Consider the following 13,311-nt stretch of genomic DNA (forward strand, 5'->3'; position numbering starts at 1 on the left):
AAAAATACTGAACACACAAATCCAGGTACCAGCCTCTCTATTTTAAGATGGATTTAGAAATCTCCTCTATCAATGTGCAACACTCTTCCCACTACAGAAAGCCCTCACTTTAAACCATGGTGTCCCAGGCAAGACCTGTCAACACACAAAAGCACACAAATGTTAGAAACCTATTTTATTTCAACAGAACCCTAACTGCTGCAGCAGTAGTAAATTAAACCCTAATTTTAAAAAAAAGGCCAGTCCAAAGTTATCTTCGCTTCTGGAAAATGTTGCCACAGCCCATTCCACGACCTCTCCCTCTTGCAGCCACTGAAGAAAGAAAATAAGGGATTATGTGGATTGGACATAACTGCATGTTTATAAGAATCTGCAAGAGTTGTATCAAAATGTATATTGTATCTAGCCTCTTGTGTTGAGTTAGCAGTGTGGAAATTAGGTTATCCTGTACAATTCAGAGGGTGACATACTGCTCTTGTAGAGTGCTTGGTGATGGGGAGCAGAAGTTAACGTTCACATGCTTCTAATCATATGAAACAGATGCAACTAATATTGGATTGACAGTAGAACAAAGTGAAACTTGCGTGTTCCTTCTATTCAGTGGTACAAGCCTGCAGCTCAGGAGATCTGTATTAAGAAATCAGTGCCATCCCAGAGATGTTTCTGAACAACATTTTACCAAAACCATGATTACACGCCATGCCTGAATGGATCTCAAAGTGCTCTACATATATTTTAAACTTTATGGCTGCGTCTAGACTGGCATGATTTTCCGCAAATGCTTTTAACAGAAAAGTTTTTCCGTTAAAAGCATTTGTGGAAAAGAGCGTCTAGATTGGCACGGACACTTTTCCACAAAAGCACTTTTTGCGGAAAAGTGTCCGTGCCAATCTAGACGCGCTTTTGCGCAAAAAAGCCCCGATTGCCATTTTCATGATCGGGGCTTTTTTGCATAAAACAAATCTGAGCTGTCTACACTGGCCCTTTTGCGCAAAAGGACTTTTGCCTGAACGGGAGCAGCATAGTATTTCCGCAAGTAGCACTGATTTCTTACATGAGATTGTCAGTGTTCTTGTGCAAATTCAAGCGGCCAGTGTAGACAGCAAGTTTTCTGGAAAATCAGCCGCTGTCTACACTGTCTACACTGGCCGCTTGAATTTCTGGAAAAGCACTGACTTCCTACTGTAAGAAATCAGTGCTACTTGCAGAAATACTATGCTGCTCCCATTCGGGCAAAAGTCCCTTTAAAAGCATTTCCGGAAAATCATGCCAATCTAGATGCAGCCCTGCAGTCTTTAACGCGAGCTACTCTGCCACGCTCTACCAGCTGTCTCGTCCCACTCCACCAGACGCTCCGCTGGACGCCTGCTGCCGCTCCTCACCTGCTGCCGCTCCTAGGCTATGTCTACACTCACGGCTTCTTGCGCAAGTACGGCCGTTCTTGCGCAAGAATCTGCAGAGCAGCCACACTGTCCGCCTGCTCTTGCGCAAGTAAATTTACAGTACAGCGTGGTAAGAGAGGGCTTCTTGCGCAAGAGGGCAGTGTGGATGCTCGGCAGGGATTTCTTGTGCAAGAAACCCCTATGGCTAAAATGGCCACAAGAGCTTTCTTGCGCAAGAGAGCGTCCACACTGCCATGGGTGCTCTTGCGCAAAAGCACAGCTCACACATGGCAGTGTGGACGTTTTCTTCCGCAAGACTTCTTTTCTGAAGCACTACAAATTTGAGTTTGACAAAAATTGAGGTAAGAAAAAAGGAAAATAAAGTGTAAACTACCCAATTATTTAAATCTCTCCTCTGGATACTTGCCAAACATACACCTCTTAACTGCTTAGGATTTCATAGTGAAGTGGTGTAATAAAACCAACTCTTTGTACCGTAGAACTCTTGATAATAACACCTGCTTCAGTTTCCTACAAATTTACAGGAAATTTAAAGATGACTAGACACAGAGGTACCCACCTTGGGCTTTGAGAATAGCTGCTTTGCCTCATCCAGCCCCAGAGCCCTGGTTTTTATTCTTCATGCTCTTTAACATAGGAGCATTTTTCAACATATCTGGTAAAATGAGGAACCGGATCTTGCTCCCCCTAATGTACACCTGCTCCATCTCTGCCACTCGCCCATCTCTGTATGTCACTGTGATGTTGGACATCTGAAAGACAGGCATTAATCGGTTTTATATAACTGCCTCTTAAATAGTGAAGTGTTCCAGTTTGTTTTGGCTACAGAATTTTAATTCAAAGAAATCTTTCTAATATGGAAAGTTGTCTGGCCAAATAGCAGCACGAACATATACATTCAATAGAATAGCTTTCCAGGATTGTTTTTATTTTAAAGTTATTTCTAAGGGTATGTCTACACAGCAAAGTTATTTCAAAATAACTTTCCTAGCGTCTACATAGGCAAACCGCTATTTTGAAATTAATAATGAGGAGTGGAATGAGGAAGCCTAGTTCGAACTACCTAGTTCGTGCCCCGTGTAGCCGCGCTGCACGGGGTTCGAACCAGCGGGGTTTTAAAAATGGCGGCGCCCCGCTTATGCAAATGAAGCCCGGGAAATTCAAATCCCGGGCTTCATTAGCAAGTGCGGTATGCATACATTACCCCGCTAGTTCGAACTAGCGGGGTAGTGTAGACATACCCCCTGTTCGAACTAGCGGGGTAGTGTAGACATACCCTCAGTGAGGTAGGCAAGCAAGCAGGGAAAGCTGAGAACCGGCTGTCCAGGGGGGTCCGTTTAAACATGAGCCTCAGATAGCCTCAGGCAGCAGCCACACAAAGCAACTACTGACCTGAAACTGGAACCAGTTTCAGCTGGCCTTAAATGCAATTCAGCGTCCAATCAGTGCGGACGCGCTATTTCGAAATAGCAAAATGCTATTTCAAAATGCATTTCGTGTGTAGATGTGTTATTTCGAAATAACTTGTTTCAAATTAACTATTTCAAAATAACACTGTAGTGTAGACATACCCTAAGAGAAGTTTTCATCTGTTGTATGCTAACATGGATTGGTCTTTTTCAGAAGCTGCAAGTAATTAGGATTCCATTTATATTGGATTAAGAGGATACACTGAAACAGCAGAGCAAGATCATGAAGAACCTTTCAAAGACATCACAGCCTTACATAAGTTTTTTGTTTTTTCCGAGACAAAGACCAATACTACCAAGGACTATTCCATTGGGGTGTGTCTACACTGGGCCACTTTTCCGGAATAAGCTGCGAGCTGTCTATACTGGCCCTTGAATTTCCGGAATAGCAACGATGCTCTACTGTACAAAATCAGCCGCTATTCTGGAAAAACTATTCTGCTCCCGCTCGGGCATAAGTCCGTATTCCGGAAAAGCTTTTCCGGAAAAGGGCCAGTGTAGACAGCTTTTCCGGAAAAGCAGAAGAAATGGAAAAAAGCAGTTTGGATGGCGGGAGACCCCGTAGAAGCCACGGACTTCCGGGTAACCCGAGGTCTTAAAGAGCGCGGACGCTACTGGCCGCACGTGGCAGGAGCCCGCAGGAGACCACCCTTCCCAGCTCTGCCACGTGCCAACTGTGCTGCCCAGCCACCTCACAGCGCAGGCATGGCAGCTCCGGGTGGTCAGCCACTGTCACCCGGGGCAGGGGAGGAAGCCCCCAGGGGCCGCAAACGCAGGGCCCCATCCTGGACCCCCAGGGAGCTGGAGACCCTCCTGGACTTGTGGGAGGAGGAGGAGGGTCTCCATGACCTGCAGTCCCGCCGCCGGAATGCAGACGTCTACAGCCGTCTGGCACGGAACCTGGCCCAGCAAGGACACCCCAGCCGCAGCTGCGAGCAGGTGCGTTCGAAGGTGAAGGAGCTGCGGCTGGCGTATGTGTGGGCCTCGGAGGGGAGGGGAGCAGGACCCGATGCCTGCCCCTATTTAGAGTGGCTGAATTCATTTCTGGGCCAGCCAGCCCCGCAAGCCCCAGCTGTCCCTGTGGACACCTGCCAGCACCCCCCCATCAACTGTCCCACCGAGCCGGAGGAGGGAGACAACAGTGGCGGCGCGTCAGGAGAGGAGGCCAGCGTTGCCACCCAGCAGGCCCCCTCCAGCAGCTCCTCTGAGGCCGGGGAGGAACCCACTGGTGAGTCTTTGCAGGTTACACTCCCAAAGGGTGGGGGGCGGAGGGCGGGGGGTGGGGAGCCAGGTGCCCGGAGGGGGGAGGGGGAGAGCATGTCACTCAGGCCACGTGAGCTGCATGCTGTGTAGCATTAGGCAGCAAGCAGCAGGTGCAACCACGTGCAGCCTGGTGACCGAGTGGCACGTGGCCGCGGCAGGCAGCTCCAGGGCACGCCTGGGACCCTGCTGCTCACACACATCCGGCGGGACCAGGGGGAAGGGTGGATGCCGGCTGGAACCGGCCAGGGCCCCAGGAACTCAGCCCAGAGCCCGCACCTCCGCAAGGGTGCAGCACGCAGAACGGCACACTGCCCCATGCCTGGCTGTGAGGCACAGCCAGCTGCTCCTGGAAAAACCGCAGCATCACAGCCCTGTGAGCGTGGCCCCCACTGAGCCCCTCGCCTGCTCCCCGTGCCTTGGCTGGCTCCCCAAGGGAAGTCCCCACTGCGGCCACACATGTCCCTGGGCTACCGGGCTTGCGGGAGGGATCGTGGGAGGGAGAAGGGCCCCTGAGTGTTGCTGCAAGGATGGGACACCCCCCCACCCAGTCACTCTTCTGGTTCTGTCCAGGAGATATCCCACGCGATGGGGATCTGAGAGCCCAAACCGCCACTGACAGGTGTGCTCCCAGGCACTGTGTGGGGATGCATCTCGCTCCCTGTCCAACACCAGTGATTAGCCCAAAGCTTTTCACAGTCTCCACCGGCAGGGAGTTCCACAGGTGAACGCAGCACAAGCGCCCTCCCGCCCTCCACAGGGCCAGGATACAGACCGGTGCTTACAATACTGGAGGGAGGACCCTACTCCAGGGGCGGTCCTCCTTGCCAACATACAACACGGGAGCAGGAGGGGAACCGAGTGGGCCCAAGCCACACAACTGTGCGGTCACCTGGGCTCCGGGGTGGAGGGCATGAGGTGTGGGGACAGTGGCCGGCCTGCCTGACTGACCCATCCTTTCTTCTCTTCCCTGCAGCGGGACCCAGCACCAGACCTGCGACTCCAGCAGCAGCAGCACCCCCAGCTGCCCAAGCCCGGAGGCCGAGGCTCCGACACCGGGACCAGCTGCTCCGCCGTCACGTCACCGCGGTGGAGGGGATCCAGACCTCAATTGCGGAGCAGGTGCAGGGGGACCAGGAGTGGTGGCAGGAGGGATGGGCTGCCTTCCTGGAGGAATGCCGAGGGATGCGCACCACAATGGGTACCCTGACGGCACATTTAGTGCATGCCATCCACTATGGCATGGCCGGACCGCATGCCCCCGCCATCCCTCCCGTAGCACAGCCCATGCCCCCTCCTATCCCTGCTCCTCTCCCTGCTCCTGCTCCTCTCCCTGCTCCTGGTTCTGCTCCTGCCCCTGACCCTGACCCTACTCGTGCTCCTACTCATGGTCACCTCACCGTGCAGCCTGCCCCGACGCGGTCTGCCCAGCGTGGGCAGGTCCGCCCCCGGAGGGGCGCTCACAGGGGCCACCCGTCCCAGTAACTGCCCCCCCCTCCGTCTCCCAGTTAAAGGTCCCCTCCCGTTCCAGTTAAAGGTCCCCCCCCCCTCCCTCTCCCAGTTAAAGGCTCCCCCCCCCTTTGTAAATAAAAAGTTCTGTTTTCACTTGAATCTTGTGTGGTTATTGTGTTCCTCTAGTAACTGTAAGAAATGATGTGAGATGCCAATTAGCCACTTCAATTTAACAGGGTTACAAACTGTGGACAACAAATTCATGACTCTATCACCGAGGGGGGGGGGGCTTTTTCAGTGGTCATTGGTTTGTGGCGCATAAAGAAATATTGAGACTTTTCAGTAAAGATGTAAACCACAAACTATATTTACACAGCAACAAACAAGCACAAATGGTTAAAAGATGCACAGTACAGATTCTGAAACATAGTCTAGGCGCAGGGAGGACAATTGTAGTGTTGCTGGCCACCTCAATTCTTTGGTCCTTCCGGGCCTCAGGAGAGAAAGAGCCAGGAGATCTCTCGACGGACGATGACGGTGTTGCTGGCCACCTCAATCCTTTGGTCCTTCCGGGCCTCAGGAGAGAAAGAGCCAGGAGATCCCTCGACGGACGATGACGGTGTTGCTGGCCACCTCAATCCTTTGGTCCTTCCGGGCCTCAGGAGAGGAAGAGCCAGGAGATCCGTCGAAGATGGCACTGACGTGAGCCTTCCGCACAAGTCCCAAATCCTGTTGGCTGTTCTTCAGGACAGGCGATGGTGGCCTAAACCCTAGCCTAACTTAAAAGAAAAACCCTAACTACGCTTTACTATTGGGGGGGGGAGGTAAGGGGAGGGGGTGGGGAAGGGTAGGAGATGGGACGGAGTAGTCTGAGGTGACCCAGGCGACCCTACTATGGGGCTTGGGCAAACATGTCCACCAGGGCCTCTCTAATGCGCACCGCCTCCTGGCGCGCCTGGCGGATGGCAGCTGTGGCGGGCTGGTCCAAGGTCTGTGCCTCAGCTGCCACCGATGCAGGGAGGAAGGCCTCCCCACTGCGCTCCACAATATTGTGGAGCACGCAGCATGCAGCCAGCACCTCCGTTGCATTCTGCTCACCCATGTCGAGACGGGTGAGCAAACAACGGAAGCGGGCTTTTAAGCGTCCAAATGCCAGCTCCACTGGGTTTCGGGCCCGGTTGAGGCGGTCGTTGAACCGGGCCCGGTTCTGGTCCGGCTGCCCTGTGTAGGGCCGCATGAGCCAGGGCATCAGGGGGTAGGCCGCGTCCCCGACGATGCAGATGGGCATCGGCACATCCCCAACAGTCAAGTCCCGCCGGGGGAAGTAGGTGCCCGCCTCCAACCTCTGAAACAGTCCAGAGTTCCGGAGGATGCGGGCGTCGTGTGCCCGACCGGACCAGCCCCCGTAGATGTCCAGGAAGCGGCCCGGTGGTCCACGAGGGCCTGCAGAAAGATGGGGCAGTACCCCTTTCGGTTCATGAAATGGGCTGCTCGATGCTCCGGGGCCCGGATAGCGATGTGGGTGGCGTCCAGGGCTCCCCCGCAGTTGGGGAACCCGAGGGCAGCGAAGCCGGCCATGGTCTCATCGACGTCGCGCAGGCGGATGATTCGCGGGAGCAGGACATCATTGATGGCGTGGACAACCTGCAGAAGGGTGCAGAGAAATACAAGGGAACACATCACATACAGCCAGGGGTGAGTGTGCGCTCCCCTTGAATCCCTCTGTCCTCACACACACACACACACACACACACACACACACACACACACACCAGGGCCCCCCTCGCCCCACGCCCCCCCCCCCCACCAGCGGGCCTGTGCAAGGGAGGGACGGCCCAAACCCCTTTGCGACCCAGCCTGGAGTCTTGGCTGCCCCTGGGCATGGAGTGCAGCACCCTCCCCCCACCCCACTCCCCCCGGGGACTTACCTCGATGACAATCACTCCGACAGTGGATCTTCCCACCCCGAACTGGTGTGCCACCGAGCGGTAGCTGTCCGGTGTGGCCAGCTTCCACAGCGCGATGGCGACCCTCTTGTTGACGGGGATGGGTGCCCACAGCTGGGTGGCGGTTCTCTGCAGCGCGGGGGTGAGCCAGGTGCACAGCGTCAAGAAGGTCCGCTTTCTCATTCTGAAATTCCGGATCCACTGGTGGTCGTCCCATAGTCCGAGGACCACACGGTCCCATCAGTCGGTGCTGGTCTCCAAAGTCCAGATGGGCCTCTCCACAGTGGGGTGCTGATGCCACACGGTTGCCAGGACCTCCCTGGTGAGGGAGTCCAAGGCGATCTCTGCCTCCTGGTATGTGTACAGCAGGGCACCAGCCTGCAGCATGAGCTCCAGGCACCTGTACAGCTCCAACAGGGGCCCGAGCAGGTACATGGCCACCCATGGCTCCATAGCAGACAGAGCAGGGCAGACAAAACAAAACGCCGGGAAAAGCTGTTGGGGGGCCAAAGGGTGGTGTCCCCAAAACTCACAGGGCAACCACCGACCCTGCGAAGGGTGCCAGTCCCTGGCAGAGGTCCCAAGGCACGGGAGCACGAGACCAACGGCTGCCCGGCGAGACCCCTTTAACCACGCGTCTGGATGGAGCTCCGGCCCCGCCCCCGGAAAGGTCTGGTGGCCTTTGCCCTCTTCAAAATGGTTCCGGGCTTTTGCTTTTCCGGAAAAGCGCATCGTTATCACGAAAACTCCACGGCCAATGTAGTATTCCGTTTTAAGCATTCCAATAGTATTCCGTTTTAAGCATTTCCGGAAATTCATGCCAGTGTAGACGTAGCCTTGGTGTTCAAGTACCTGACTGTGTGAGCTTTTTAAAAATATTTAAGAAAAAGCTTTTCAAAACACTGATTTGGTGAAAACGTATCCTGAGCATGTAACACTCAGGAGTAGCTGTTGACATAATGAGCAGAAATGCCATTACCTCAAACTAGGCATAGAACAGTTCTGAAAAATGCATGACAATTTATGTTGGGAACAGGTGTTCCTGCCTATAAAACCAAAAAGTTTAAGCTGTCCCCTCTGTAGATCACTTTGACAAAGCTACAAAGCAGGATAACTCTTCTTTCTTCACTAAATATTGACATTATCTCAGAGTAGAAAAGTAGAAAAGCAGCCAAAGAGGGACTGTAGCCAGACATGAACCCCATCTTGCTCCCCCCCCCCCCCCCCGCAGAGAGCAAGAGAAAGTCAGTCAGCCTTTGATGCCCTGGGAACGCAGGAGCGCTGCCTGTCCCTGACTCTACCATAAACAGAAACCAGACAGTAAATGGGCTAGCTGACGACTGGGGGCCTCCCGTCGCCCTGATGGCTAGTACCAGTAATTGACACGCCTCTGTCCCAGGAGAGGAATCTTCGCCCATCACATACTAGAAGTGCCCATTGTCTGCACTTTCCCAGGTGTGAATTATGCTTTGCACCCTTCATGGGAAACTTGGCATTCAAAGCCATTTTTCCTAATTGGCCACTTGAGACCAGGAAGAAGCCTACGTGACCCAAGGGGTATAAAGAGGGTTTAGTAGCCCACCCCATTTGAGCTCCAATCATCTACACCTGCTGGCAGGTATTGATTGTCTCCCGAGGCCCGTGGGACACCCAACCTCGCCCTACTTCTTCCCGAGGGCTTGAGAGAAAGACGCTGGCCACGCCAAGTCTGGAACGCAGGGGTGAGAATTATACCTGCAATGTGTTTCTTTATGTGTACACTTTAAGGCTGTGTCTAGACTTGCAAGTTTTTCCGGAAAATCAGCCGCTTTTCCGGAAAAACTTGCCAGCTGTCTACACTGGCTGCTTGAATTTCCGGAAAAGCACTGACGATCTCATGTAAGATCATCAGTGATTTTCCGGAAATACTATGCTGCTCCCGTTCGGGCAAAAGTCTTTTTCCGAAAGACTTTTGCGCAAAAGAGCCAGTGTAGACAGCACAGTACTGTTTTCCGCAAAAAAATTATTTTGTTTCAATTAGCCAATCAGACCGCAGAAAAATCATTAGCTTGTCAATCAAAGGTGCAGCAGCCATTTTGCTTCATTCATAAATTGGGCGGCCATTTTTAAAGCCCCGAGAAATCATTTTCCTGTCAATCAAATCGCCGCGGTTTGCTTTCGGACCGCTGCCTAAATTATAGTAAATATAAGTTGGTGCCCTCATTCACTTTATATATTGAACCAAGTTTTCTTTCCTTTTCTTTCTCTTTCTTTCTCCTACAAATAAGCAAGGGTATGTCTACACTACAGAGTTAGTTCGAACTAACTTAGTTCGAATTAGTTAATTCGAACTAAGCTAATTCGAACTAACGCATCTAGAACTAAAAACTAGTTCGAATTAGCGTTTTGCTAATTCGAACTAGCAAGTCCACATTGAGTGGACCCTGAACAGGGCTTAAGGATGGCCGGAAGCAGTGCCGGCAGGGCATCAGAGGAGGACTTAGAGCGTGGAGCTGCTGTCTCAGGCTAGCCGAGGGCTGCGCTTAAAGGGTCCCGACCACCACCCCGGACAGACAGTTCTAAGGGGTGCCCCGCTTGCAAAGCAGTCCTGACTTTGATTGCCCGGAGTACCCACACTGGGCACATCACACCACTCGGCCATCAGCCCGGCTGCACTTGCCGCAGGCTGCCATCTGGGGAGAGGGGGCAATCGGGGGGCTGCAGGAGAGCTTCCACCCCCAGAAGCCCGCAGAGCCAGCCCAGTCCTCCCCATCAGGGGCTCGTACCCCATTCCTCCCTCACCTCCTTCCACTTACCCTTCCCTAGCCCCTCTTCTTGATGTACAAAATAAAGATAACGTTTCTTCCAACATTGACTCTGTCTTTATTGAACAAAACTGGGGGAGACTGGGAAAAGGAGGTGGGAGAGGGGAAGAGAAAGGTTGGGAGAGGGGAGGGCAACTAACATGATCAGGGGTTGGGAACAGGTCCCAGATGAAGAGAGGCTACAGAGACTGGGACTGTTCAGCTTAGAAAAGAGGATATGGAGCGGGGACAGGATAGAGGTCTCTAAAAGCAGGGGTTGGGTGGAGAGGGTGCATTCAGAAAAGTTCTTCATGAGTTCCCATAAAGAAGGACTAGAGGACACCAAAGGAAAGGAATGGGTAGCAGGCTTCAAACTAGTAAGAGAAAGTTGTTGTTCTTCACAAAGCAAATAGTTAACCTGTGGAACTCCTTGCTGCAGGAGGCTGTGAAGGCTACAACTAGAACAGAGTTTAAAGGGAAGTGAGATCAAGTCATGGAGGTTGGGTCCATGGAGTAGTCTTAGCCAGGGGGTAGGAGTGGTGTCCCTGCCCAAAGTTTGTGGAAGGCTGGAGAGGGATGGCACGAGACAAATGGCTTGGTCACTGTCTTCGGTCCATCCCCTCCAGGGTCCCTAGGGTTGGCCGCTGTCGGCAGACAGGCTACTGGGCTAGATGGACCTTTGGTCTGACCCAGGACGGCCATTGTAAGCTCAGGGCTCAGGGTCGGGGGTCTCAGTGGACCACCTTGATTTTCATGCACACCTGCTCCTGGGTGGCCAGGCTGGCAGCTCTCCTGCCCTAGCCGGCCACTTTCCTGTGCCTAGTGCGGAGATCGTGGAGGAGGTCCACGATGTCCGCACTAGCCCAGGAAGGTGCCCGCCTCTTGCGGTCCCGGGCAAGCTCCCGGGAGCCGCCAGCCTGGTCCCGGGAAGAGGGCGTGGGCTGGGGGACATCGGGTGGGTGGCTCTGTGCCGTGCTAGGTGCAGGGTCTGCTGGCTGGGTGCTGGCAGGCTTGCACCTGGCACGGGCACCGTAGCCAGCCCGTGCCCCTTTAAGGGGTCCGGGGCCGGGAGGGGGGCATAGAGTTTCCCTGGTGTTGGCCAGAGTGGCCACCAGGGAAACCTAGGGAGGGCTAGCCTCCCACTAGTTCAAATTAAGGGGGTACACACCCCTTAATTCGAACTAGTAAGTTCGAACTAGGCTTAATCCTCGTAAAATGAGGTTTTCCTAGTTCGAACTAAGCGCTCCGCTAGTTCGATTCAAATTCGAACTAGCGGAGCGCTAGTGTAGCGCCTATGAATGTTAGTTCGAACTAACATCCGTTAGTTCGAACTAACATTGTAGTGTAGACATACCCCAAGTGCTGTCAAGTTTCTGACTTGAACCCGTGCTGCTGTACCCGAACCGAACACAAACAAAAAGAACTCCAGCCGGTCATAAGGGACAGATATAGGGAGAGCTGGGCATTTGGATCGTGTTGCCTCCAGGGGACAGACCCGTGGGGCATCTCTCAGCCTTCCCTAGGCTGCCCGCTGCAACGGGACCTTGTATTCTAGCAGTTAAAGTCTGAGGTGTAATAAGCTCTCCCTGTAAACTTTGGGGCATCTGTCAGCCTGTTGGCTGCCCGCTGCTGTTGTGGAAATCTTGCTCACCTGGGGTACAGAGTCCCCAGAAGGGTCCGAGGCTGGAGGTCAAAGCAGTGAGGCAGGAGAGAAACCTAGAAGGAAAACTTTATTATGCATGCATGCAGGCTGACAGCTACCAGAGTGAGAGCAGCAGCAGCCCTGAGAGACAGGTTCAGGGATCCTTTATACAGTATGCTCAGACAGTTTAGTTGTTGATTGTTTTCTTTAACATATCAAAGTCTCAGCAGAAGTACTCTGAGACGTTTCTGTTCACACGAGAAGTGCTAGAAGTAAGTTTTACAGTACAAAGGCACACGAGAACCTGAGTGAGGAGTCTACAAGGCAAATTGTGACAAAGATAAGGGTTTACATGACAAATTGTGACAGACTAGGAGTCTCCATGAAGTTGAGATAGGAGGCATTGTAAGGGTCTTGTAAGGGTCTTGATTAGAGTTAATTTGATTTCACTCTGTTACAGGGAGAGGGGTCTGGAAAACTTTTAACCCTTACAGCAGTTTTCTTTTAGAGAGTTTTGATTTCCTGCACAGTCCCCCCTTAGACATAATTGGAGTTATTTGATTTTTCTCCCACACCGCGAAGGGACCCCGGTCCTAGCGGTCAAAGACACGGACGTAAAACTTCTTGGGGCGCCCGTCAACCTTCTCCAGGTTGCCCGCTGCGAAGGGACCCCAGTCCTAGCAGTTGAAGTCTCGGGTGTATAACACACACACACCACTCACTGCCCTGACCACCGGCTGACAGAGACCTTTCCAAAACCACATAATTCCTTTTACCAGACATACCTGGCAATTCATGCTGTCCTCAGCTTCAATGAGTTTGCCACGGTAAACTTTCCCTGTATTCGTCTCACATGTCACGATGTGGCCCTCTGCTTCATGCAGCACTTTAATTGGCACTCCGATGGACATCTTCACAGCACTACTGTGCTAAACAAGAAAAAGCAGAAGAATACACTCTACGTTTCTTTGCCCATAAGCTTTGCCTACACAATACATATTTTCTCTTAAAAGCTTTTAACAAACTTCTCTATCACAAAATACAAAGCTACTTGATCCTGTTTTTTTATTTTTCTATAAATTCAGTGCCCTTGAAAAGTGTCAACTTCCTTAAATAGGACTTTTACCACCATAGCTATTCACAGAATTGGTAATCAGAACTAAGGCTTCTATGCACATTGAACTACTATGTAAATGCCAAATTCTTTTATTTCAAAAATCATGTTGGGTCTCAAAATCTTGGTAGCAAGGAAAGAAACGGACATCTCAGAACAGTGTTTCTCAACCTTTTTTTTTAAATAAATCACCCCCCCCCTTTTTTTTAAATTTTAAGTACCTACAATTAAGTACCTACAAT

At 52.3% G+C, this 13,311-nt stretch overlaps 1 pseudogene; it reads right to left on the reverse strand.

Annotated features, from left to right (window-relative positions):
• Positions 1-250: 250 nt before the first annotated feature.
• Positions 251-12,866, reverse strand: LOC142824010 (small nuclear ribonucleoprotein Sm D3-like; annotated as a pseudogene).
• Between the last annotated feature and the right edge of the window lie 445 nt (positions 12,867-13,311).

The sequence above is a fragment of the Pelodiscus sinensis genome, unplaced genomic scaffold, assembly GCF_049634645.1.
Source record: "Pelodiscus sinensis isolate JC-2024 unplaced genomic scaffold, ASM4963464v1 ctg66, whole genome shotgun sequence".
NCBI lineage: Eukaryota > Metazoa > Chordata > Testudines > Trionychidae > Pelodiscus > Pelodiscus sinensis.